This window comes from Polyodon spathula, chromosome 4 (genome assembly GCF_017654505.1).
Source record: "Polyodon spathula isolate WHYD16114869_AA chromosome 4, ASM1765450v1, whole genome shotgun sequence".
Taxonomy (NCBI): Eukaryota; Metazoa; Chordata; class Actinopteri; order Acipenseriformes; family Polyodontidae; genus Polyodon; species Polyodon spathula.
In genome coordinates, this window is record NC_054537.1 from 13,451,310 (window position 1) to 13,476,386 (window position 25,077).

General features: G+C 40.6%; 1 protein-coding gene and 1 pseudogene across 2 annotated transcripts in view; one reads left to right on the forward strand and one right to left on the reverse strand.

Annotated features, from left to right (window-relative positions):
- Positions 1 to 9,884: 9,884 nt before the first annotated feature.
- Positions 9,885 to 18,323, reverse strand: LOC121313769 (annotated as a pseudogene).
- A 3,507-nt stretch (positions 18,324 to 21,830) lies between these two features.
- The window catches only part of LOC121314204 (brain acid soluble protein 1 homolog), a 32,928-nt gene continuing 29,681 nt past the window's right edge, over positions 21,831 to 25,077 (forward strand). The window contains exons 1-2 of one of the 2 annotated variants that reach the window (XM_041247226.1): positions 21,831 to 22,058; positions 22,713 to 22,777. The gene's annotated coding sequence lies outside the window, so the exon portion shown is untranslated. The remainder of the gene's footprint in view (positions 22,059 to 22,712; positions 22,778 to 25,077) is intronic. The other variant, XM_041247225.1, reaches the window with a different exon arrangement.

The following is a 25,077-nucleotide window of genomic DNA, read 5'->3' on the forward strand; positions in this document are numbered from 1 at the left end:
GATTTGAGACACAGCAGGAGCCAGTTTGCAGAAGGGTTATAGAAAGATTTGCTCTAATCAACATTTAGGCCGACGTTTCATTTCAGTGAAGCTATGATGGAAGCGTCGGTAACAGGCTGCTTCCAAGGCATCGATATACGCATTGTGTACTTGCGTCTGTCATCCAGGTCAACCCCGCTTTATCAAAAGCAGTGTGAAATAATTTACATGACCAGTATGACGCCGTGTCCTGACATGGGTAGGTTCTGACCTGGGTACAGCATGCCAGTCTGAAAGGAGCTTATTCTTTTTCCAGATTCTGGTTTGCAAAATAACAATCTTTACCCAGTTTAGGTATAATTGTGATTGTATTATTGTTGTTCTTTTGCTAATCTGTAATCCATATCTGATGCCTCATATACAAAATCAGCAGGGCAAAAAATGATCTAAGCTGACTCAACAATCATAAACTATAAAGAAACACACATAATATAAGAAAGGTAAATTAAATGCAGTACTGTACTTGGTCAATGTTAACCTCTTGCCAATAAGGGAAAAAAGCAGGAATATTTTAAAATAGAATAACATCTAAATCTATTTTTATTTAATAGGTGTCATATTTCTGAACCCGTATGATTGCCTACATTACCTATCCCAATGTGCCAGTCTTTCATAGAAACAAACACCTATCCATAAAAGAAAGCTTCTAAAAACTGCATGCAAGCTTCCACACACAACAATGGGTTTTCACCAGTTGGAATAGTTGTGGAAGTTCCCTAGATTACTCAGTGGAACATGAAACGTCACTATTCTTAGGAATTTATCTTACAAGCTGGTAAAAGCATATTGTGAAAATAAGTTTAATTCTGCCATACAGTTTTGTGTTTGAAGCAGCGTTGGCATGCTTTATATTCCTGGAATTATTTTGCGTTATCTGTTTTGGGTTTTACGACGTATAAACACACTCGTACTTGTGAACTGTAGAAAATCTCAATTTATAAAAAAAAGTCACGGAAACAATTTAACCCTTTTCATTTTTTTTAAAGACAACACAACTGTCATGCATTTGAAAATAAACCTGGCAAGTCTGCAGGGAGTTTTTGATCTTTAATAAGGTAGGGGAATATAATACAGTGGCCAAAGATATGCTGTATGCAAATATTTATCGGTAATGTATACTGTATCTATAAGCATTGATCTGCAGTGACACAGTTTTCCATTACCCTTACACTGTCCCTATATTTACAAGTTCAGTTGTTTGCAAATATCTCTGTAGAATCTTACTAAAGTAACACAGGATATTTTCACACATAACAGCAAACAGATGTTTATTGGTGCAAAGAGATTTTAAATAAAAATGTACAAACATTGTAGTATTATATAATAACCTGGCCAGGTGATAAAGTGGGGGTGGTCATTGGTAACTGCAATTACTGCACAGTATGAATATTCTTTATTTTACTTCAATGTGTAGTCTAGTACAGTTTAAACAGTAGCATATATTTCCCCTGTCTTAGCTGTAAATACAAAATTAGAACAATCAAGATATTCAAAAACAGATGCCAATGACATTCTCATTAACATAAACATGTGTGATTTATATACTATCCAGATCAACATAATGACTGTATAAGGAAGCTTAAAATCCTTAAATGGGTACTTAGACTGTTCTCCTCAACCAAACATAAAATATCCACTTACGGATTGACATGCGTTTTAAGATCCCTCAGAGATCTTGGGTATTTCAACACAGTACTTTAGTTTCTATTTAAAATAAATAAATAAATAACAACAAAAAACAAAACATAGTTTTGTAATTGTTTAAATACGTCATGTCAGTACATTTGATTGCATTTATCATTAAAACATGTCCTGCCTGAATGGTATGGAATGTGAAGCATGCATGCAAGTGTTGCAATACATTTCCTTGACTGACTACTGCTGTGGTTATTTTGTACTTGAAATCTAAATTTGGAATTCCCTGTAAAACCCTATTTGTCATTGTAGAACTACACCATGTATTTCAATTCATGCAAATAAAACGTGTCTTTCTGCAATGAATACAACACAGCATGTCACATATATATGCAACAGCTTGTGCTGTGCTACTTGTAAATACAGTAATAAGAGACAAAATCTTCATTCACTGTTCATGAGACCTTTCCTTTTATTGGAATAGTATACTGCATTGGTTGTGTGAAGTGTAACAAACTGTACAGTGGAGAAACAAAAGAGCATTTAGCTGATCACTTTGTGGAACATCTATGAAGTATAAGAATTAAAACCTCTACATCTCCTGTTGCCAGACATTTTAACAAATGACCACAATGCAGAAGACATTACAATGTGTGGGGTAAATCACTGCTATGGGAAGCTAGGAAGCAAAAATAATTTGAATTCATTTTCAAATTAAGTACTTTGGAACCTCTTGGAATGAATGTTCTATTCTGAATAGTCATCTATTCTAAACTTGTTTATAACAGCTTGTCTACGCACTGCTTTTTCCATCCAGCTGAAGAAGGATTTGTAGTCCGAAAGATCCTGATATAATTTATTTTTTTATTAATTCTTATTTCTGTGTACCTACATTATCTTTCTGATTTAGCACCTTATGGTACACAGGGCATATATATGGATATGACTTGGAAAAATAACAACCTCTGATTGGATAAACGGCATCATATGACTGTGCGCATATATACAGTGCCTTGCAAAAGTGTTCAGACCCCTGATCAATTCTCTCATATTACCGAATTACAAATGGTACATTGAAATTTCGTTCTATTTTATATTTTATTTTTAAACACAAACTCATTGACATTGGTTATGTTGGGAAATATTTTTAAGAAAAATAAAAAACTGAAATATCTTGCTTGCATAAGTATTCAACCCCCACACATTAATATTTGTTAGAGCCACCTTTCACTGCAATAACAGCTTCAAGTCTTTTGGGGTAAGTATGTACCAGCTTTGCACAAAGTGTCGGAATGATTTTTTGGCCCATTCTTCTTGGCAGATTTGCTCCAGGTTGTTCAGGTTGGTTGGATGATGCTTGTGGACAGCAATTTTTAAATAGTGCCACAGATTCTCAATGAGATTGAGATCAGGACCTTGACTGGGCCACTGTAGGTCATTCAACTTTTTGTTCCTGAGCAACCCCAATGTTGCTTTGGCCTTGTACTTGGAATCATTGTCCCGCTGAAAGGTGAATTTCCTCCTAAGCTTCAGTTTTTTTAGTGGACTGAAGCAGATTCTCTTGCAGTATTTTCCTGTATTTTGCTCCATCCATTCTTCCTTTAATTGTAACAAGATGCCCAGTCCCTGCTGATAAGAAGCATCCCCACAGCATGATGCTGCCACCACCATACTTCACTGTAGGGATGGTGTGTCTTGAGGCATGGGCAGTGTTAGGTTTGCGCCACACATAGCACTTTGAGTTTTGGCCAAAAAGCTCTATCTTGGTTTCATCTGACCAAAAAACCTATTCCCACATTGCAGCTGGGTCACTCTCATGCTTTCTGGCAAACTCCAGAAGTGCTTTCAGATGGTACTTTTTGAGTAACAGCTTCTTTCTTGCCACCCTCCCATACAGGCCAGTGTTATGCAGAGCTCTTGATATGGTTGACTGGTGCACCATTACTCCACTCCCAGCCACTGAACTCTGTAGCTCCTTCAAAGTGATTGTTGGCCTCTCTGTGGCTTCTCTCACAAGTCTCCTTCTTGTTTGAGCACTGAGTTTTGAGGGACGGCCTTTTCTTGGCAGTGCCTGGGTGGTGTGATGCAGCTTCCACTTCCTGATTATTGATCCAATTGTGCTCACTGGGATATCCAAACACTCGGATATTATTTTGTACCCTTTCCCTATTCTATGCATTTGTATTACTTTATCTCTAACTTCTGTAGAATGTTCTTTGGTGTTCATTTTCCTTCAGATTCACAGCCTTACCAATGATCCTTTAACAGTGGGGTTTTTATCCAGAAAATGTGACAGCAACTTTAATGGTTCACAGGTGGAGGCCAATGGTAAGGTAATTGTGTCCTCATTAGGGCAATTTCTTTCATTGGTGCAAACTGGGAGCTTCCACAGCACAGGGGTTGAATACTTATGCAAGCAAGATATTTCAGTTTTTTATTTTTCTTAAAAATATTTCCCAACATAAAACCAATGTCACCTTACAATAACTGATTTTGCGTTTCAGTGTTTAAAAATAAAATATCAAACAACGAAATTTCAATGTACCATTTGTAATTCGGTAATATGAGAGAATTGGTCAGGGGTCTGAATACTTTTGCAAGGCACTGTATATATATATATATATACACACACACACACACCATGGCTTGCATTCTAATGAGCCACTTCACACTGAATAAATCACTACGCACCACTACATTTTAAATTCCATGGCAAAATGCCATTTTGTTATTAGTTACAAAACCACTGCCAAAAATGAGTGACATTCCACCTATTTCCTTTAATATCTTTGGGGATGAAACTCCAGATAACTGGTACAACACCAACTTTCTGAGTGAAGACTGCAGTCCACCTGAAAAAAAAAATAAAAATAAAATAAAACTATCAAGAGTAGACACAGAACAGAACAGCTAAATGAAATAGAAGAAAATAAAAAATATGGACATTTATTTTAAGGAAATAAGTCAAAAGAAATCTCAACAACATAAGGCAATTTTATGCCAGTGCAAGAGGTTCAAACTGGGGACCAGTATTCAGTATCCAGTTTTATAACACTAAGCTAGATTAAACAGATATTTTAACAGTAGAAGTGTAAACATCTCTGCTGACAGTGAGTTTAAAACCAACAAGAATGTATTCCTGTCAGTCATGAAAACCTTTAAAAAAACAATAAAGACAAGGCCAGACACCACCCCCCAAATTAGCAGCCTGGATTTGAAGGGTCTGCAGGAAACTGAGGCACTGCCCCCTGACACCGGATTGGTGCATAAAGTCTGGTTTGATCGCCAACTTAATCTGTCATGACTAGGACGCGAGGGTTGCCAACAACTAACAAAAACATCTTTTGAGATCCGAAAGGATGAAAACAGATTTGAATATGTGTGCCTTGCATATAACAATACACAAATTCACCTGAAGATACAGCTTCAGCATCCTCAATCTCCTTTGAATTTCACACTGTCCAACTAACCTCTCCCTGTCAACTCCTGTTAATTGTACTTTACCATCCCACTGGACATCTCAGTCACTTTCTCGATGAACTCAACTATGTTCTCTCCTCCCTCCCCTCTCTGTCTACCCCAGCTGTCCTGTTAGGCGATTTCAATATCCATCTCTCCAACCCCACCCACTCTGCCAACCCCCATCTGTTAGGCGATTTCAATATCCATCTCTCCAACCCCACCTGCAGGGGGGTTGACAGAGCCAATCCCCAAGGTTATCCATCCTCGTCCCCCAAAAAAAAAAAAAAAAAAAAAAGATGATTTCAATATCCATCTCTCCAACCCCACCCACTCTGCCAACCCCCATCTCTCCAACCCCACCCTTCCTCTCCTTCACCTTCTCTCTCTCTCTCCATCGAGTCCTACCCATAAAGCTGACCGTCAACTGGACCTCACCTTCTCCAGGGCTTGCTGCCCCTCCATGCTTTCTGTCACCCCTCTGATCACTATTTCATCTCTTTCTCTGTTTCTCCCCTCCCTCCCTACTCCACCTTTCCCCCACTATCACCTCCTGCCGTAACCTCTGCTCTCTCCCCCCTGTCCTTTCCTCCACCGCTGTCTCTCACCTCCCTCCCATCGATTCCTCCCAACTCTCTTCTCTACCCTCTTCTGCTCCCTCCCCAACCCTGGCCCCTTTCTGTGCTCCGCTCAGCAAGAACCAAGCTGCGCTCTGCTGAAAAGAAATGGAAGAGAACCAAACTCCCTGCTCCCCTAGACCTCTGCCACTCCCTCCTTCTCCTCTACTCTCTCCTCTGCTAAACACTCCTATTTCCAATCTATTATCCAGTCCTCAACTAACAACCCCCAGAAACTGTTCTCTACCTTTTCCCTCCTCCTCCTCCCTCCTCTTCTCCACTAAAATCTCTGATATCTCAAACTCTTTAACACCCCCCCGCGCCCTCCCGCTCCAACCCCAACACCCTCCTTCTCTCCTCCCCGGCCACAAACCCACCACGTGCACCCTGGAACCCTCCCCACTCACCTCTTTCTAGCTGCTGCTCCTACTTCTCTTCAACTCCTCCCTTCTCAACACCTATCTGCTCTCTGGCCTTTGTCTGCCTTCAAACAAGCCTCTCCTCAAAAAAACTATCCTCTACCCCACCTCCCTCCAGAATTACCATCCTGTCTCCCTCTTACCCTTCCTCTCTAAAATCCTTGAGAGGGCAGTACACCGCCAGCTCTCCACTTTCCTGTCTAACCACTCTCTTCTCGACCCTCTCCAATCTGGTTTCCGCTCTGTTCACTCCACTGAAACTACTCTTCTGTCTGTCACTAACTCATTAAACTCTGCTCATGCTGCCTCTCTCTTTTAATTCTCCTCTATCTCTTTGCTGCCTTTTGATGCTGTCAATCGTTCTATTCTCCTATTCTCTCTTGCTGACCTGGGAATTTCTGGCACTGCTCTGGCCTGGTTCTCCTCCTACCTCTCCACCTCACCGTCTCTCAACAGGAGTCCCCTCTTGGGTCCTCTCCTGTTCTCTCTCTACACCCGCTCCTACCTGTCTCATACCATTTTTATGCTAGAGATACTCAGATCTTCCTCTTTCCACTCTCTGACACCACCATCCGCTCCTGTATCTCTACCTGTCTGTCTGCTATCTCCTCCTGGATGCACTTGCATCACCTCAAACTCAACCTCTAAATCTAATCTGATCTCCTTTTCTTCTCCTCATCTTCCCCCTCCTCTGCTCTCTCTCCCTCCTCCTCAGCCAAGAACTTTGGAGTAACCCTGGATCCCTGCCTCTCCTACTCCAACCACATCTCCACTCTAGCACGCACCTGCCATTTCTTCCTGAGCAACATACGAAGAATCCGACCCTTCCTCACCAACTACTCCACACAACTCCTCATCCAGGCCCTGGTACTCTCCCGCCTAGAGTACTGCAACTCCCTTCTGGCCGGCCTCTCTGCGACTGCCACCTGTCTGCTCCAGCTCATCCAGAACTCCACTGCTCACCTGGATCACCACTCGCATCCAGTTCAAGACTCCAGTACTCGCCTACTGATGCCTTGACCCGACTGCACCCAGCTACCGCCAGACCCTCATCTCTCCCTACACCCCCACCCATCTGCACTAGAAGACTGGCTGTAGCTCCTCTATGCTTCCCTGCCTCCAGAGCCTACTCCTTCTCCACCCTCACGCTGCAGTGGTGGAACGACCTTCCTATGAATGTCAGGACTGCCCAGTCCCTGACCACCTTCTGCTGCCTCCTCAAGACACCCCTCTTCAGACAACACCTGTAAACCTCAACTCTTTCCTTCTGGAAAATACAGAAGTACGTACAGAAGTACGTAAAGGTATGTACAGAATACATACCTTTAATGCACTTAACCCAATCTGTAGTATTTTGTATTTTACTTGTACTTGTATCTAACAGTGACGTAACTATCAACACTGCTATCTGCTCTTGAACTGCCCCTATATCAAATCGTACTGTATTTTGTATTTGCTCTTCTTAGGACTGAAGTCATTGTATTTTGTATCCTGCTCTTAATTGTACTGTAATTCTTGATATGTATTTTTTTTGGATACAACTAAGTTGGATAAAGGCATCTGCTAATAAATAAGTCATCCATGGCAGCTTTTCCCCATTCTTCCTCATTTGAAACACCGCCCATCAGCAGCGTGTGTTCAGTCCTCTAGATTCGATTGAGATGCCACTTTCAATGCAGAAATTCACAATAAACAGACAAGTGCAATTATTTTTAAAAAGCAAACATTAAATGGAATTAAATTTGGGACTATTACACTGCAGATGTATACACAAAAGTTTCTGGTTTTGTCTTAATGTGTTAATTATCTTTTCATCCCCCAAATGAGTTAGCCATATATATATATGATGGGAACCGCACTGCCCGTACATATATACCTTACATATATAATGTATCATGATTAGGTAAATATGTTGATTAGGTAAATAGTTATTGATTTTAAATCAGCCCTAACAAACAGAATAATAAAATACAAAAATAGCAATAAAGTAAATAGATGTGACAGGATGGCAGAGGTTGGTGACATCAAGCCATTAGCAGGAACTGAAACACAGGCAAGGTACTCTGGTGCAATGAGCACTGCGGCACTATTTTTATCACAAAAATAAACCAAATATTTTAACAAAACTTCACAGAGTACAATAATTAAACAAAACCAAACCAGACCTAAGGGCAGGCTAGGCAGTTGCCTGCACTGATCCTTAATTTTTTATTTTACTCTCGATTAGTCTTCTTTCTCTCATTCCCTCCTAACACCCACTCTGAACAGGGAGAGCTTTTACATTACGGTCACCTCCTGCATAGGGTTTTGCCAAACAATAACAAACATAACTTCTGCTGTCACATTTATACAACAATACAAAGTAAATACAAAATATGCACAGGGGCAGGGAGTACCCAGTTCTAAAATAAACAATACATTTTACAGCAGGGCTTTGCCCAGCCACTTTTTATGCACAGGGCTTACTTCCCTGCCACAGGCATGAAAAAAAAAAAACCCACACATTACTCATGTGAACTGGCTAGAATCTGTTGTGGTACATGAGAGACCTCTGGTGGGGGTGACTGAGGCTTGAGCTGCATATTTACAGTATTTATCAATGAACCTATACTGTAACATGCACACAGAATGTAAGACTACCAGCAGAAATTGTGTAGTATATTAAATTTGTAAAAACTCGCCAAATCGAACACTATGGGCTGTGAATACATGTATAACAAGTGAATTTACAAAAATACATTTAAACATACTAAAAATACATTAAACAAATGCAAGGACAGCCATTTTCAACCTAAATACTTCTGGTCAAAACTTTGTATTTGAATGACTTATTTCTACAAATAATTGCCAATAAAGAAACAGCTATGGGTTTGATAGAATAAATCTAGACTGGGTAGACTCAGATCAGCAACCTTACAATGACCTTCCAATTGCACCAAATGTTAAAAAATATGCAGTTTAAACATTTAAATGCCATATTTTACTGTTAAAATAACACTGCTACTCAAATGTCTTAAACTAAGTGACAGAATGAATTGAAGCAAGATCTTACTGCTCTGTTAATTAGTATTTTAAATACACATTGATAGAGATATGAATCCACTAACAAGCAAAACAAAAAGGTTATCAGGAAACTGAAGAAAATGTGGACTCCCATTACTATCAAATAGTACAGCTGACCAGTTTAATAAAAACAGATTTAGGAAAAATGACACACAACTTTACTGGAACAGGCCAGCGGGTATGCGCTCTGCATCTCAAAATTCATTTTTTTTTTTTTTATTAAAATGCAAGTGCATTAGGATAGTCTTATCAACTTGTTTTAGCAGAATAATCTAGTCCATGCATTTAAAACAGGATCTGGTATTCATACGCCTCCTTGTGGGTACATTTAAAACTGTTTCTGTTTTAGGGATATACTTAAAATAAAGTAAAGCCAAACAGATGAGATATTGCAAATTGTCATTGCATAGTTCTGTCTGGGTACAGATCAAAGAGCTGGGAAGTGCAATAATTAAAAAAAAAACAAACAAAAAAAAACTACAGAATGGTGAGAGAAGTAGGTATGCGTTTTATTTTTAAAATAAATTATGTAGCCATTAGAGCAGTCATAGTACAGGGTTCCCACTATACACAAGCATCCCCCCCCCCCCCCCCCTTGGGTAGGGGGATTTCCATGGAATGGAATCCTATTTGCACAACAGCAGCACTAGCTCCAAAATGGGTTACAACTTACCCATCTATTATCAGCAATACTTCCTCCTAGGACTACATATGTTCAAGTTTGAGGGGGCAGGGGTGAAGAACAAAAACTTCCATGAATAGAACTGCTAAAATTATTTGGCTTGCTTATGAACACTGTGGCAGAAACTGGACCAAATTATACTGTTACCTTGAAATGGCAAAAGGTGCACTCATGTAAAAGGTCTGCATGATTGCTATAGATCCCTTCACACATGCTTGACAGTCAGACAATACATTTTACTGCAAACCCTCTTCAGTTCATGGCTGACAAGGGTCAAGCACAATATTTGTTTAGTGATTACAGTGGTAGCTGAATAAGACTGCAGGCATCATTTTAGGCATCCAATACCCCACACCTTAGCCAGTAAGGTTATATCAGATCCTTTGAATCACTGACCGATGCAAAATACAGCAGACACATTCAGTCAAGGTTTATTAAACAGAAACCCAACATCTTATAGCTTTGGCAGCAAAAACTACAACAGCAAGCAGAAGGGCTCACACTGCAACTCCCAAGACTGGAATATAGGGGGCCCAGATGAGTCACCTGAAAGAAGACAATAGGCAACGCATTAGGACCCTGAGGAAGCTACCAAATATGTGCACTGGCAAAGAGAGGCAAGTGTTGGTTAGAGGCAGAACTAGTTAGCCTGGAGGGCTTAGTTTGAAAGCACAGCTATTAACATTATGCAGAGTGCCTGGGACAAGCATTCGTTTGACCAAACTTGCAACAGAAGACATCTAGAAAAACTACAGCCCCTGCATGTGCCATATGGGCTCCAGATCCCCCTTTGGTGTAATACATGGAGCTTACCATGCAAGAGCCAAAATGGCAGCAGCTTCCTAACTGTCTCCACCCTCACCCTGGAAAGGAACTCAATTACAGAGCAGGCAGGGGGATTAGTGTCTCCATGCTTTAGTGCTTACCAGCTGCTTCCCCCTCTGGGACAGTCCAAATTGTACCTAACAGAAATATAGCCTTTGACAGAGTCAGCCAGCTCAACACTGCAGTCTGGAAGACATACCCCAGAAAGGAGTTACATAAAAAAAAAAAAAAAAAAAAAAAAATTGGGAATTTATGTAACTTACATAATGGGCATCATATACAGCCTATCTGATCTCATCTCCAGTGATACAGGTCTTATTGCAGACACCTGCCTTCTTAGAAGGCACAAACCACAGCTAGACAATGGAAGTACATCTGCAAAACATGAACGGCAGTCAGGCAGTGGTAGAAGCCTAGTTCAGGCCAACACACAGCCAGCCAATAGAGCCATTTCTACAGCAGGGCTGCCCATTTGTGGCCTTAGTCATTCCACACAGGTTTAAAACTAGGGAGATACTGGAGGGCCTAGATTGAGGTTAAAAAAAAAAAAAAAAAAAAAAAAAAAGGGCATGGTTTCCAACAGACCAAGCCTCAATCTCAAGCCCCTGGTGGTGGTGGGGGCTCTTAGTGACAGCGCTGGCATACTGGGTGGAACTGGGTCTTGGAGTCTCCACTGGCCAGGCAGCTGCAGAAAATGAAGAGGAGATGACACTGGAGGCAATCACACTGGGTTTCATGGCAAGGAGCTTGAGGGGTGAAGTACAGGACATAGGTATTCATGTTAAGAAATTACTGCATCCTAGCACATTATGAAGCCTCCAAAGATCTGAAAGTGCGTTACACATACAGTTCCCAAAGGGAAAGTGCCATGGTGTGTTTTCTAGCATATGTAGATAACAGACCAAGGTAAATCCAACCCATTTCAGAAGTACATGAAGCCAAAGCTCACTGCAATGCTGAAATGGCCTTTGCCAGGTTGCACCAACAGGATTAAAAGTGATGTATATTTAGGCTGCAATGAAACAGTTACTGCAAGTCTACAGCATAGTAAAATAGCAACATCTGCCAAGTACACATTCCAAAAAGCTGCAATAAAAAAAAAAAAACAAAGGAAACTCCAGCTCAGTACCATCTGCTGGCTTACTCTTGTAGCCTCCACCCCCTTACCTGTCAGGGGCCAGGTCCCATTGAGGGGTGGCATCCAGTTAAAGGGTCTGTGGCCCAGCAGGATGAGGCTGGTCAACTAGGTTCTGGTGGGGGAGGAGCACAACCACCAGGAACAAGGGCGCCAGACCAGTCTTGGACAAAAGGAACTCTGGATAGAACTGGGAGAAGGTCAGATCTGGTAGGAAGGAGAAAGGTTGACAGACCACCCATCAATGACATGCTTTCAAAGCTCTGTGTATTGCCACCATTCCTGGTGGATTAGGGATGAAAGACTACCTGGCCATTAAGAAAAAAATTAAGTGGGTATGAAGGAGTGTACCAGATACTAACTTCCTGCTATATGGGCCTTTCAGGACATCGCTTTCTTCTGGCCTGGGAAATAGAATTGGAGTCATAGTAGTAGGTTCATACTGGTAGTCAGGATAAAGTTTACCAAGTGTCCCAGGACTGGGCAAGCCATCTCTCTTTGCTCAGAACTGTAAGGATGGAACTGCAGGGATCCAAGACCTCTTCCAGAGTGGGGGGGGGGGGGGGGGGGGGGGGGGGGCAGGGACAGCCTTCCTTTCAACTAGCAGTTTTATGGTGTCATTGAGGAGGTAGCAGCAATGGATTGTCAGCCTAGGAGAGAGAAGTAGCATCAACCCCCAGAATCTGGCAAAGACTACCAATGTCTTTTAAATGTAGAAATGGCTCCTGCAGAGGAAGTATGCAGCTAGTTAACTACTGGACAGCTTACCCCAAGTCTAAAGAGTGTATGAAGGAGGTGCCAATGTATTTAGCAGTGCCCATTTCAGGCATTTGGGTGCCATTGCTGTACTGGTAAGCGAGGAACTCATGCTCACTTGTATTCAGGAGTTCCTGGCGATGACATGGAGCATTTGCTGGGAACAGCGCTCTGGTATACACCGCCTCATTCTCAGATCAGGTAGTTTGTGAATTATCAATCAAGCCATTAATACAAAGCCCCCCCTACAAATTAGAACAGTAACCCCATTTGAAAGAAATCTGTATTTCAATAGCAAATCTAGAAGACAACAGCAGTTGCCACTTTGGCTTGTCAAAACATGCAATTTTAAAAGCAGTTTCAGTCAAAGCAATCTTGCAGTAGTGTTTACTAGGGCAGACATGCAAGTCCACAGCACTTTCAGGGATACATATTGCATCTGCTACATGTCTACCAATGCAAAACCCATATGAAGGGCCACTGCAAGAGTCTATAGCAGCATGCAGGAAACCCAAGGTGACCTTGCTCCTGGTCCCACAGGTGTTGGCACTGAAGGTGGAGAGCACTAGTTGAATCAAACTCTTTGGGTTTGCATGTCTTGTCCAGCAGGGTGGTCTTGCTGGGTTCCACTACTGGTATGGGCTCCATGGTCACAGCCACAATGGTCATCACACCATTAGGCATGCACACCGGAGAGAATGGAGAAGTTGATGCATGAACCAGTTCAAGATTACCACACCTACAGCCATGGCAAAGTCTTGCAGCACCCTGTAGAACTCCCTCATTTTGCTTGTCAAACAAAGCCTGCCAAATACTATTAAGTTACATAGTGCTTTGTAGTCTGTAGTCGCGTCCCCCCCCCCATAACTTGTCAGCCAAGTATTTCAAAATCCAACACTGTTTATTGCATTGCTCAACCCTAAAATTCTAGGGGGATCCAGAACTTCTGGACAGATTTGTAGATAATCAAAAGACCAGTCTGATCTAAAAGGATCATGTTATGGTGCATGTTTACTGGTAGAAGCCTTCAATGAATAGGAGAGACATCACCTAGCTCATGCAAGTTGCTTGTCTGCAGACCAAGAGGCCAGGGCTTGGCAGACCATTTAGAAGCTAGGCAAGTGGCATTAGGGGTTGTTGCACTGAAACTGCAAGCAATGTGATCAGTGGAATAGTCTCAAGCAACAGGAGTCGGGTATACGGCAAAAGTGCATATTAGAGCTAGTTTAGTCAACATGTGTAGCGCGTCAAGGCATGAAAGTGCAGTGCACCAAGACAAAATCAAGCCCACTGTGGAGCTTCTTACCTAGCAGCTGTTTGGTAAGAATTGACAGCACTGTACAGAGGACAGCACTGCTGCAAGTGTCCCCATATTGATTAGGGTCAGTTCTACTCAGAGGCCTCAGAGAGAGATCCTGGAAAGAGACAAGCAACAGTGGAAAACTGAAGCACAACCAGAGGAGCAGGCTTTCCAGCCTAGCCATGCTGTAATAACTGCAGATTTGCCAAGGCTCGGGTTTGCTTAAAAATACTAGTGTCAATACATCTAAAACAAGGAGAAGTCTCAAACCTAGGACTAGAGAACGTAATCCCACACCTCAGTTCAGCCTCCAGGGAGGCTCTGCCAAGTAGAAGGCAAAACGTATACCTCAGATGCAGCCGATACTGAAGAGCGGCACCTCCAAAATAAGCTTGGTCTGGTTGGTGATGTAGCCCCTTTGAACTGCCAGCTCAGAGGTATGCTGGTGTTTCTCAATGTACATGGCCCAGAGGTGGTCCATGTTCCCACGCGTCATGTCAAAGACTATACTCTTCAGTACAAGAGCCCTTGATCACAGGAAGTACTGGGGAGGCACAAGAGTAGAGCCAATTAAAATAGCCACACCTTCAGTAATGTTGTTATCAGACAACAGGTCAGGCTCAGTCTCTAGGCAGCAGTGCAGAAACAAACATTTCTCTCAAACAGCAAGTGCCAGTGAGGGGGTGGGGGGGGTGGGTGTACGCAAATCCCAAAGAAAAAAAGCAAAAGCATGCAGACACTAAGGCTTCCAAACTAGCTCAAATTGAAAAACATGGAGGAATATACCAATTCCCTGGGTGGGCACACTAGTTCAATCTTTTGTATGGGAGACTTGGTCTAGCCAACATTCAGTGACACTTCCCAGCCCCAATACTTACTGACATGCTTAATCTGACACACAATGGTTGCAGGGTGGAAATAAGGCTCATTCTCAGGGATAATGTTAAAAGGTGTAGTTGATATTCAAAGGTAAACTCCCAGACACCATTGCCAACATACTGCCAGAAAAGAACAAAAGGCGGAAGCATCAATAACTATACTGGAGAATAGCATGGTACAGCTTGGATCAAGCTTTCGACCCATGAATGTCTAGGCATGCTTTCATCCCTACCTTGTGGGATGAGTGAAGGGGACCTTCAGGACAAAAGACTTGGTACCATTGTCAGGCCTAAAAGTGACATCATGCTTTAGGCTGCATTACACATTGGCACCAGAGCAAGGCCATTCAATTCCGTGCTGGAAAGCAGGTAGTGTACTCACTGTTGATGCAAAGGGGGTCTCAGCAATGGAGGGGGTGCAGACTGGCTTGAAGGAACTGTGCTGGGTCATTTTCCACAGGTTATCTGCCCACTGGTGCTCAAGGTACAGGTCAATGGTGTAGAGCTGGTTATTTATGACATGACTCTGGAGACAGAAGGGCATGGTCATGAGATTAAAGCAGGAGTTTGCCTCCATTAAAAGCATTCAGAATCAAGGTTGGAAGGGAAGGTCAATTGGCAAATCCACATTATGCAAGTTGCAGCTCCAACCATGTATTTGCTCAGGGTCAGCTAAAACCTCACTCTGCCACAGGTGTCTGGGATATCAGAAGCAGGTGTACTAGAAACAAAGGCATGCAATCTAGGGGTATAGTCTGCAAGACATCATGGCAGCTACAATCCTGCAACACATCCAGAATGTCAAGTCATAGCCAAACCCTCCACCCCATCTCCAGTAAAAGCCTGGTTACCTTCAGGTAACCACCCTCTGCACCATAAGGAATGGAGATTGATGGTCTCATTGACTTTCAGTTGATAGTTCCATCTTTGGATAGTGGCAAGATCCAGCAGCTTCCCATCCATACCCATGGAAATATCCTCGTCCTGGAACTTCTATGCAGGACCAGGAGTAAGGACTCCAGGTGCAACCCAAGCCAAATATGTACCATCGAAAGTGCCAATATCTAGGAGGGAGAGACAGTTTGCTTTAAACTCATCCATTAAAGGCTTCCTGTATAAAAAGCAAGTGCAAGCCGATAACAATCATGGCCCTCTTGTAGGATTCTGTAGTGCTAGCATGAAGAGAGGTTACAAAAGAACTGCATTAGTAATTGTCCAGTTAACAAAAGGACCACACTATGGCAAGACAGACAAGCTTTAGATCTTACTCTTAGTACAGGCAGCAGAAGTGTCCACCAATAGCAGCATCCACCTTTGCTTGTAGAAGACAGTTGCATGGATTTCTTCCACAAGGATTCCATTAACCTGGAAGAACATGGCATGAACTCACAGGCACAGAAGCAATACAAGTGTGCTTGGGAGACACTACTGGAGCTATACTGAACCTCAGCACATTTGCCAACATGGACCTCTAAAAACAGACTTTAGAACAAGCCATCAGCCCCACCATCAGAAAAGCAATTTCATAGGAGGCCTTACTGTAAGCATTTCCAATTCCAGCAGGTTATAGGGGGAGCAGAAGGATCCTAGTGGCAGTAGAGTTGATCATGTAGCCCCAAGATTGGGCCAGGGAGGCATTCATGGATTTTGCTGGCTGTCCAGTCTTGTGGAACAGCCTGCCATACTGACATGACAGCTTTCTGGGCCTGGAACACAGGAAATACAGCAGCTGCTCAGAAGGTCTAGGGGATGGTCTGGTTTGATGGGACCAGGGTAGGAGGCAAGAAGCTAGGTTGACTGGGAAAGGGTCCAGCAATTTTAGCTGCACAAGTTATGAAGCTTAAAACAGTGCACACTTGCATAGATTAGCAAGTCACAAGCCTGCATAGAACACAAATTGTAATGGCAAAAGGGGTGCTGGTAGTGTGTGGAGCAGATTCCCTGACTAAAGTACAGATCTGTGGCAGAGTTCCCTGTAGCTCCACGTTAGTATATAGTAAGGCAGCATGAGCATTTGCATCACACAGCAATCATGGCAGATTAAAGAGCTATACCATTTGGTACAGTAGAAATAGGCCAGGTTGCTGAAAGCTACAGGTCAATATTCCTGGTCACAGCAGCCAGCAAGATGCTTGTGGGCTGGATAGCAGCACCCTATACAATTGCCATGCTGCACAAACATCTTCAGACCAAAACAGGAGTGGTTTTTACTTACTGCAGGGAGAGCAACTTGCTAGTCTTCAGTATTCATCCCTTCCCAAGCAATAACTGGCACATTTCTCCTTACAGAGATCTAAAGGTAACAAGCAGGATAATGTTACACAACCATTTAGGTTCAGACCTCCCTGTAGTTTAAAGGTCATCTTGGAGCCCAGCACACTTTACTAGAAAAAGTAGATCAGCTCCATTTAGGAAGTATTGGGCTCTGAAGTCACAATCAAGCCACAGAGCTGCCACAATGCTCTCTGGGTGTGAATTAAGTCAACCAGGATGTCTAAAGTTAAAGGCAGGACAGGGTGGGAAAAAAAACTTGCACACCACACATACAAACTGGAAGAACCGTTTTCTATACAAATCATTTGACAATGAAGCTGCAGTGTATTACTGTTATTTGTTTAGCAGGTCAAAAGGTTAGTGTAGTACAGTTTCAATTATCCACTTCCACAAAATGTGGCATTTAGCTAGAGTGGAATGCCACTTTGATTAGGGTGGGTGAAGTCTCAATTTTGCCTATGGAGGGCACCAGCTGCTGCTCATGAACTTTGAAACTTTGCAGTTTAAGTAGAAATGTGCTGCCAAACCATTCCAATCAGTGACATTGCATTTTAGTAACACCAATAGTAGCATGTTAGTTATTTATTGTGTTTGGTAAATGACTGTACATAGATTGTATGTTTTCTAGAGAAATTCACCCCACACATGCAAAGAAACAAGTCACCACAAGTCTGCAGAAAGCACCAAGTGTGAGCTACAGAATCTTTGGATCATGTGGACTAAAAATGGTTTACATTAAGATTAATGCTTATGTAAACATTTTACATGCACAATTGTGCAGATATGTGAAGCAAAGGCAATGCACACCTATTTATTTGCAATTTAAAATGACAGGTTTCCCAAAGACATTCAATAGTCTATTCTGTGCATCCAAAGACTTTAAATTACCATTTGGTATTCTCTCCTAAACCAGTTTCAGTTGAAACAAGTGGACACAAATATGGGGAAGACATTTGTTGAATTAGATTATTCCAGGTTTCATTACAACTGGTACCAGTCAGTGGTGCAAAAACGTGTATATTTCAAAATAAAAAACCCTACTGTATTTGGATAATGGACGAGGCATTATTTTGGGATACGGAATATAGCTAGTGGGGTTGCATGTCAAACCTAGGGGGGGTGAGAGAGAGAGAGAGAGAGAGAGAGAGAGAGAGAGAGAGAGAGAGAGAGAGAGGCTTACCTCCATGTAGTTCTCAGACGATTTCGCAGTGGTACCAGTGCTTGGCCATACTGCAGGTCATGGAGAAGGGGTAGTAAATCTCTCTGCTGAACTGGTTGATGCGAACGAAACCAAGCCAAACTCTGAATCGTTCTGAAAAAAAGCCATTCGTTTACAAGACGACACTGTCACTTGTAATAACGGTGGCACACATACGGAGCTGGCCGTGTGACCGCACAGACCTCACCTTGCTGGAGACGTGACAAGCAAGGAAAGAAGCTCTGAATACCAGGTCGCCGGGGATATTAACGGAGTAGGTAAATCCACCGGAGGATGCGGAGTAGGAATCGTCCAGAGTGAATGTCGTCGTTACCTAAAAAGTTTCATTGTATGTTGAGGCATCCTGCAAATAAATACGAGTTACTGTTAGCCATCAAATCATATTTACCAATGATATCAAAGCGAAAATTCCCTCCAATTAGAAAGCGTCTTTTAGTCGTCACCCAGAAGTATCGGTCCCGACACTCATTAACAAAGGTTCCTGAGGGCAGAGAGACGAGAGATTTATTCTCACTTTCAATAGACTATTCAATACAGAACTATCCAAACAACTAACCGGTTTTAATGCTGAACACAACGTTGCTAATATGGCAAATAGTGCCCTTTTAAAAAGCAAGACCGTGCTTGGGCAGAATTAACTTCTGACATTTCATACGCAAAACTTCACGTTTAAGCAGTTCAAGTGTCACCTACCAAAGAAGATGCAACAATTAAATTAAACACCCCTTACCTGGTGGCACTTGAGCCTTCACAGGATAAGGTAACAGCATACACAATGCAACCCTAACGAGGGAAAGAAATTAAAGTGTTACTCGTCGACATATGCTATATCACAAACTGGGGTGCACTCAAGACACCGCGTGCCTTTACGCGGCAACGTAAGTAAACAATATATAGAAATGAAACACAGTAACACAAGCCGAATCATCAAAAACTGTGTAGCCATATCTTTGTAGATAACTAATAAAAATGAAAGACAATAACAAAACAAATCATCTTAAAAACACACCAAACTTACCCTAAAACGAGTTTCAAATCCATGACAGACAACAACTAACCCACGCGGTGCAACTTATGTATTTACAATAATAAAAACTGATCTACTCTCTTGCTAGAGCAGAACTCGTTACACGTATATAAAGCCGCCTGAATCAGTTTGCACCCAATCGGGACTACAGCACCTGAGTGTAATAACTAGTTTATTGTAATTATCCTAATTACAATATTTGTAATTTTCTTCAGAGGGTTTGGATTCCAACAACGGTGTTCCAAAAATGTAACGGAACTAGCAATAATAGTGACACTGTGGACAACCATACCATTAGTTTACAGAGAAGGCAATGACCCTTAACATATTTTTTATATACATTATTAAGCAATTATTAACGCTATCAGTTTTTGTATATTTTGAAATGTTGGTTCACTAAACGGTAAGGCATCTTGAGTGCTTCGTAATCCATTGGTAGTAATTTAAAAATGGAAAATTAATATTGTAACGACCCCGGTGTATGATGCTCAAAACACTCCACGGCATAAGAGACTAGTGTTTTGAATGTAAGTTTCTAACACACTGGGTGTAATGAGCGTACGTTCAAAACACTGCATTTCAATTTCAGAAAAAAAGTACACATTTCTGTATATAAAACGTTGTTGTATTCTCACAGAAAAAAAGTTTGCATCCGAAATCCTCAAATGAACTTAGCTCCGGGTGGCATAGCAGCAATGCAGTCTTTCGAAATTACAAGTAGTCAGGCATGTATATTTTTTCAATACAAAAGACTTACACATTAGCATTTGCGTTACACAAATACAATGAAAAGACGTATTTCAATTACGTGTATTTACAATACCGCCCGTCCTTGACCATACTGTACCTGAAAGAATGACGATCATCGCTGTTGTTCAGATACTTCAATGTAAAAAAATTGTTAATTTCAGGGAAACAAAGAAACACATAAGGATTGAAAAAGAAGCAGGCACAATACGACTGATAGAGTATTACCGTTATTACCTTTTATGTACACCATTACCTGTTCTATACATTTACAGTGTGTTTGACACAAACACTTGGTCGCAATGTAGTTGGAAATAACTGATGTACGTTTGTTTACACGTTTTGAAAAGACAGCCTTGGCACATATGCGGAGATCATAACGAAGAAGAGCGTCTGAAGTGTCACTTTTTTTTTCATGACCTTTGCATGATTTTTAGCACCTTGCCATCGATGTGATAGTCTCCGCTGTGTAGAGTCTCTTGCACACTGAAACACAGCTAGCAGGTCTTGCAGCAGAGCGTGTTGTTATTTGCCCGTATTGAGGAGTACAGGTACCGACAGTTGTTCGGGCTGTTGTGTTGTGCAGTTACTTTGATATTATTTTTGAACTGCTTTATCCTCAAATGACAACTGAAATAGCAAGAAACCAAATCTATCAGGTCGGCAATGATACAACTTCCATTCCCGGGTCTTCATTTAACAACTTTTTGTTTGTTTGTTTGTTTGTTTGACTACTGTAGCATTTTTCTCCCGTTACTTGGACGATAGCACATTTACACAGGTAAATATAACTGTTTCGCACGTAAAACTATTCAATATTTATACATCCATAACACAATAACAATTGAATGGTGTGGGCATATGTACAATACATTTATCGGTAAAGAATATATTGCAGTTCACAAATTACGGGGCAGAGGGCGCCTGAAGTCTCTTCAATAATATGCAGATGTTGAAAAAGAAAATCTTTAATGCAATATGATGTATACATTGGTTGTTTTATTTTTTTATTTTTTACTGAAAACAGTCTAGTAAAATCAGTTGTACATATTTAAAAATACTTATTTTCAAATATAACACTACGTATCAGAATCGGTATACACAGGTCTATTTTAATTAATACTAGATTTTTTTTCAACTAAAATAGATTTACAGTTATAAAGAACGCCGAAATTAGTAGTCGTAGTAGGCTACACGCTTTATGTATTTATTCATTATTTATTTTATTGAATTCGACGTAGAATCCTTGTTGGAATTTGCAGCAATGGCTGGCTGTCGAAACTGGTAGCCTAGTGGTTTTCCTGGTGGTTCAAGAGACGGTAATTCTTGATCCAGTATATTGTGCTTGGGTTTTAAATACCAATTTTGTATCCAGTAAAAACACACAAACAAACAAACAACAACAAGAAAAAAAAAAAAAAAAAAGTAAATGTATGTTCCAATTGCTAACTCCTGACTGGTCAACAAATCCCCAGCAAAATAAAACTTAAATACAAATGCAAATTTAAAAATGTAATAAGAAAACAAGGTGTAGTTACTTGGACTTATTTATTAGGGCGTCTAGACTTCAGACAGGTTATATTTACACACGTTTTACAAAACATCATGCCATATATGAATATCATACATATTATATTAAAGCAATAGGTTAATCGAAGTTCGCATCATTTAATACACCAGTGAAATTTCGTGTAGACTTGTTTAATGTTATCTGAGGGGCTTGACCGAATTTCACTGTTTGATATGCAAAGATCCACAGTGGGTTAGAGCGCCCTTCTGGTCGTAGCCTCGTCGTACACTAGTGTGTAGGATTCGAACTGCCCCCAGCTGGTGTGTGAGACACTGAGTGGGAAATGCAGAGACAGCAAAGCAGAGCACTACCCGAATAGACACAGCTACTGAGCAGAGAGACGCCGCCGCCTAAAAAAAAGAACCGACCGACATTTCAGGAGAGATTCCTTTACAGCTTCACTGCAAAGCACGGTAAGGGACACGAACACCAGCAGCGTGGCTTTCTTTTGTGGTGATTAATTATTATTTTTATATTAGTAGTGGCACAAAGAACGTTGCAAATATGAGCAGTCCAGTTATAGTTGTATCTGGCTAAATATGGTGCATTCGATGTGGATGAAAGTGGAGAAAATCAAGACAGTATACAATTAGGAAAATAGCACCGGCAGTTACTGCTATTTTAACATGTTTTTTTTTTTTTGCATTTTTTTTTTGCATTTTACTGAGTTGACCACCAAATAAGTAATTTTAACCCTAAACGTTTTCATTCTGCAATCCATTCCACCCCCCCCCCCCCAACACAAAATAGTGTTGCTTTTTTTTTTTAATGTTTGAGCAGAGTGGGATTTAAATTTAGGCATAATCCAAATTAAACTGATTATCAGTTGGATACTGAGTAATAATTTGTGTATATAAATAAAATATTAAACGCTGCTTGGATCAATGTATTCATATTTCCATATTCTAAACGGGTAGTATGACTATATATATGTGTGTGTGTGTGTGTGTGTGTGTGTGTGTGTGTGTGTAATGAAATAAAGTAAACCGTGGCTGTAACAATAAGAAATGATACACTCCCTCCACCTTTTTGTCTGTTTTTTGGGGGGTGTGCTTGGCTGGATACAGACACATTTGTCTGGCTGCATTCACAGCAAAGAACTGCCCTGCCTGATCATCAATATTACCGGCGTGTAAGTAGTACAATTTATTTTACTACTCACGGAAGAAGTTTGCTTAATTTAAATCTTGAACAGTATTTTTGTCTAGTTTTGTGATTTGTGTTTCACAGCCACAATTATTATTATTATTATTATTATTATTATTATTATTATTATTACAAATATGAACTGTCGTAGTTTCTTGCATATGTATTTTTTTTTTTTTTTGTAAAACTCACTTTAAGTGTTAAATACCGGTATTTGTTTTTTTTTTGTTTTGTTTGGTTTTTTATACCTTTTAATTATATTGATTACCGTTTACAGAAACAAACCTAATGAATTAGCGTGTCGCATGTGTGCATCACTGTACACTGCGGATCATATGTCAGTATACTGGACATCACTTACGCGTTGGAATGAATGAATCCATTTCAGTAACTGTTCTAGTCCTTTGTTTCAGATGGCACATGCGCAATGAGCGCAGGGTGTGGAAGTAAGAACATAATTTTTTTTTTTTTTTTTTTTTTTTTTTCATCAGTAGCTGCAATAGGAGTCCGTGGTACAAGGCGTTGTCGTACCAATAATGTTAGTTTTGAGTCTTGAAAGGCAGGGTGTAATTCATATGGCTGCTTTAGATTACGCTTTGTTAATGGACAAAACAATCGGGGGTTGCTAGACATAAACTATACACTTTAAAATAAACCGATTTAAAAATACATGTGCTGGATCGACAATGAAACACACATGTACATGTCAGTTAATATTAGTAGGACAAGGACATCAAGTATATTACCGATGCGTTCTATTTAATGACATTAATTAATTTGTATTTTTAAGAAAGAAACAAATGAATTGTGTGTCTTCTTTTGTAAGAACACAAGCAGCTCTGAATCAACCTAAAGAAACATACACAGTTTCTAGCAGAAAAAAAAAAAAAAAAAAAAAAAAAATCAGGTTCAAATGTATTTGTATGATGAGGCGTTCAAATAAAAATGCATATTCTAATATATTTATAAAATATATTCAGCCAGTATTTGTAAAATTGAATTGGTGCACATTCTACAGCCACCATTTTGTGCAGTTTGTACAGCCACCACATCATTCTGTAGTTCAAGGATTGGCAGTCTTGGCTCTTCCCTTTCATGTCTGTGACTCATGAGGTCTGTTCTTGGCAATCTGGGTTGCCACGTTGACTAACGTTTTTGTACAGTTCAGTCAGAATTGAAAATATTTTATTGAACTTATATATTATATATATATATATATATATATATATATATATATATATATATATATATATATATATATATAGGGAATTCTTAAATTGCATAAGTAACCAAAGCCATGGTTGTGGTGATCATGGGGCCCTTTGATCAGTTCTGAAGCAAAAAAAGTGGGTTTCTTTACAAATTAAAAATAAGTTCTGATAATTCTAGGTTGACCCAAGATCCCAGGTCATGTTTTTGAAATTAGTCATTGCAAGGCGCCCTGTCTTCCACCAGAATGTGGCGCATATAAGGGTTGAGGACACCAGTCATGCAAGAACGTTCTGTATTTTCTTTCTTGAGCCAATCCATCAATCCAGAAGAATCACTTGGCCTGCCCAATTACTGAATTCAGTCAAAGCATTGTTGGGTGAACCTTGACAGATTGATCATAGCGCTCAACTATCAGACTATGCATTAATAGAAAGAGCCAGCCTGGCAAATAATTGGTGCTAATTAACTTTCCATATAGATTCTGTAATATTTATTAACGCTAATGTTTTGTGTGTTATATTTTTGGGTTATGTGAGTCTAAGTGGAACTGTCCAGATTATCATAACCTTTTCCCTTAAACCACCCAACTACTGTCCTTTAGCCAGCTTTGATGAATAAAATGTGTTTAGTTAAATTTGATTTTCTCAATTTTTTTGTAACTAACCATATCAGATGGCTCACGCTGTGCCCTGCAGGTTTGCAAGTCTGTTTCCAGATTCCACCACCACCCATGATACTTGCCACTAACAACACAACTCTGCTATCAATTACTGAATTACAGGATTATTTTTTTCATTAATTCAGGCATCTGGGTTGGTTGGGCTGATGCAGGTCATTCTGCATCTTCAGAAATGCTCGCCTGAACTTGATTAAATCATACCATTGGACATATTCTTTCTGGGTCTTTTTGTGTACTGTGAGTGATTGCAGGTTTATGGTTTGATAGCTGTATCTTGGGATTCAATAAAAACTTTTCATGGTCATTGGTTATGAAATGCTAATACTACACACTGCAGATGTGGGTCTTGGTGATTTCTCACAGTACTACTAATACCTAATGTGTTATTTATACCC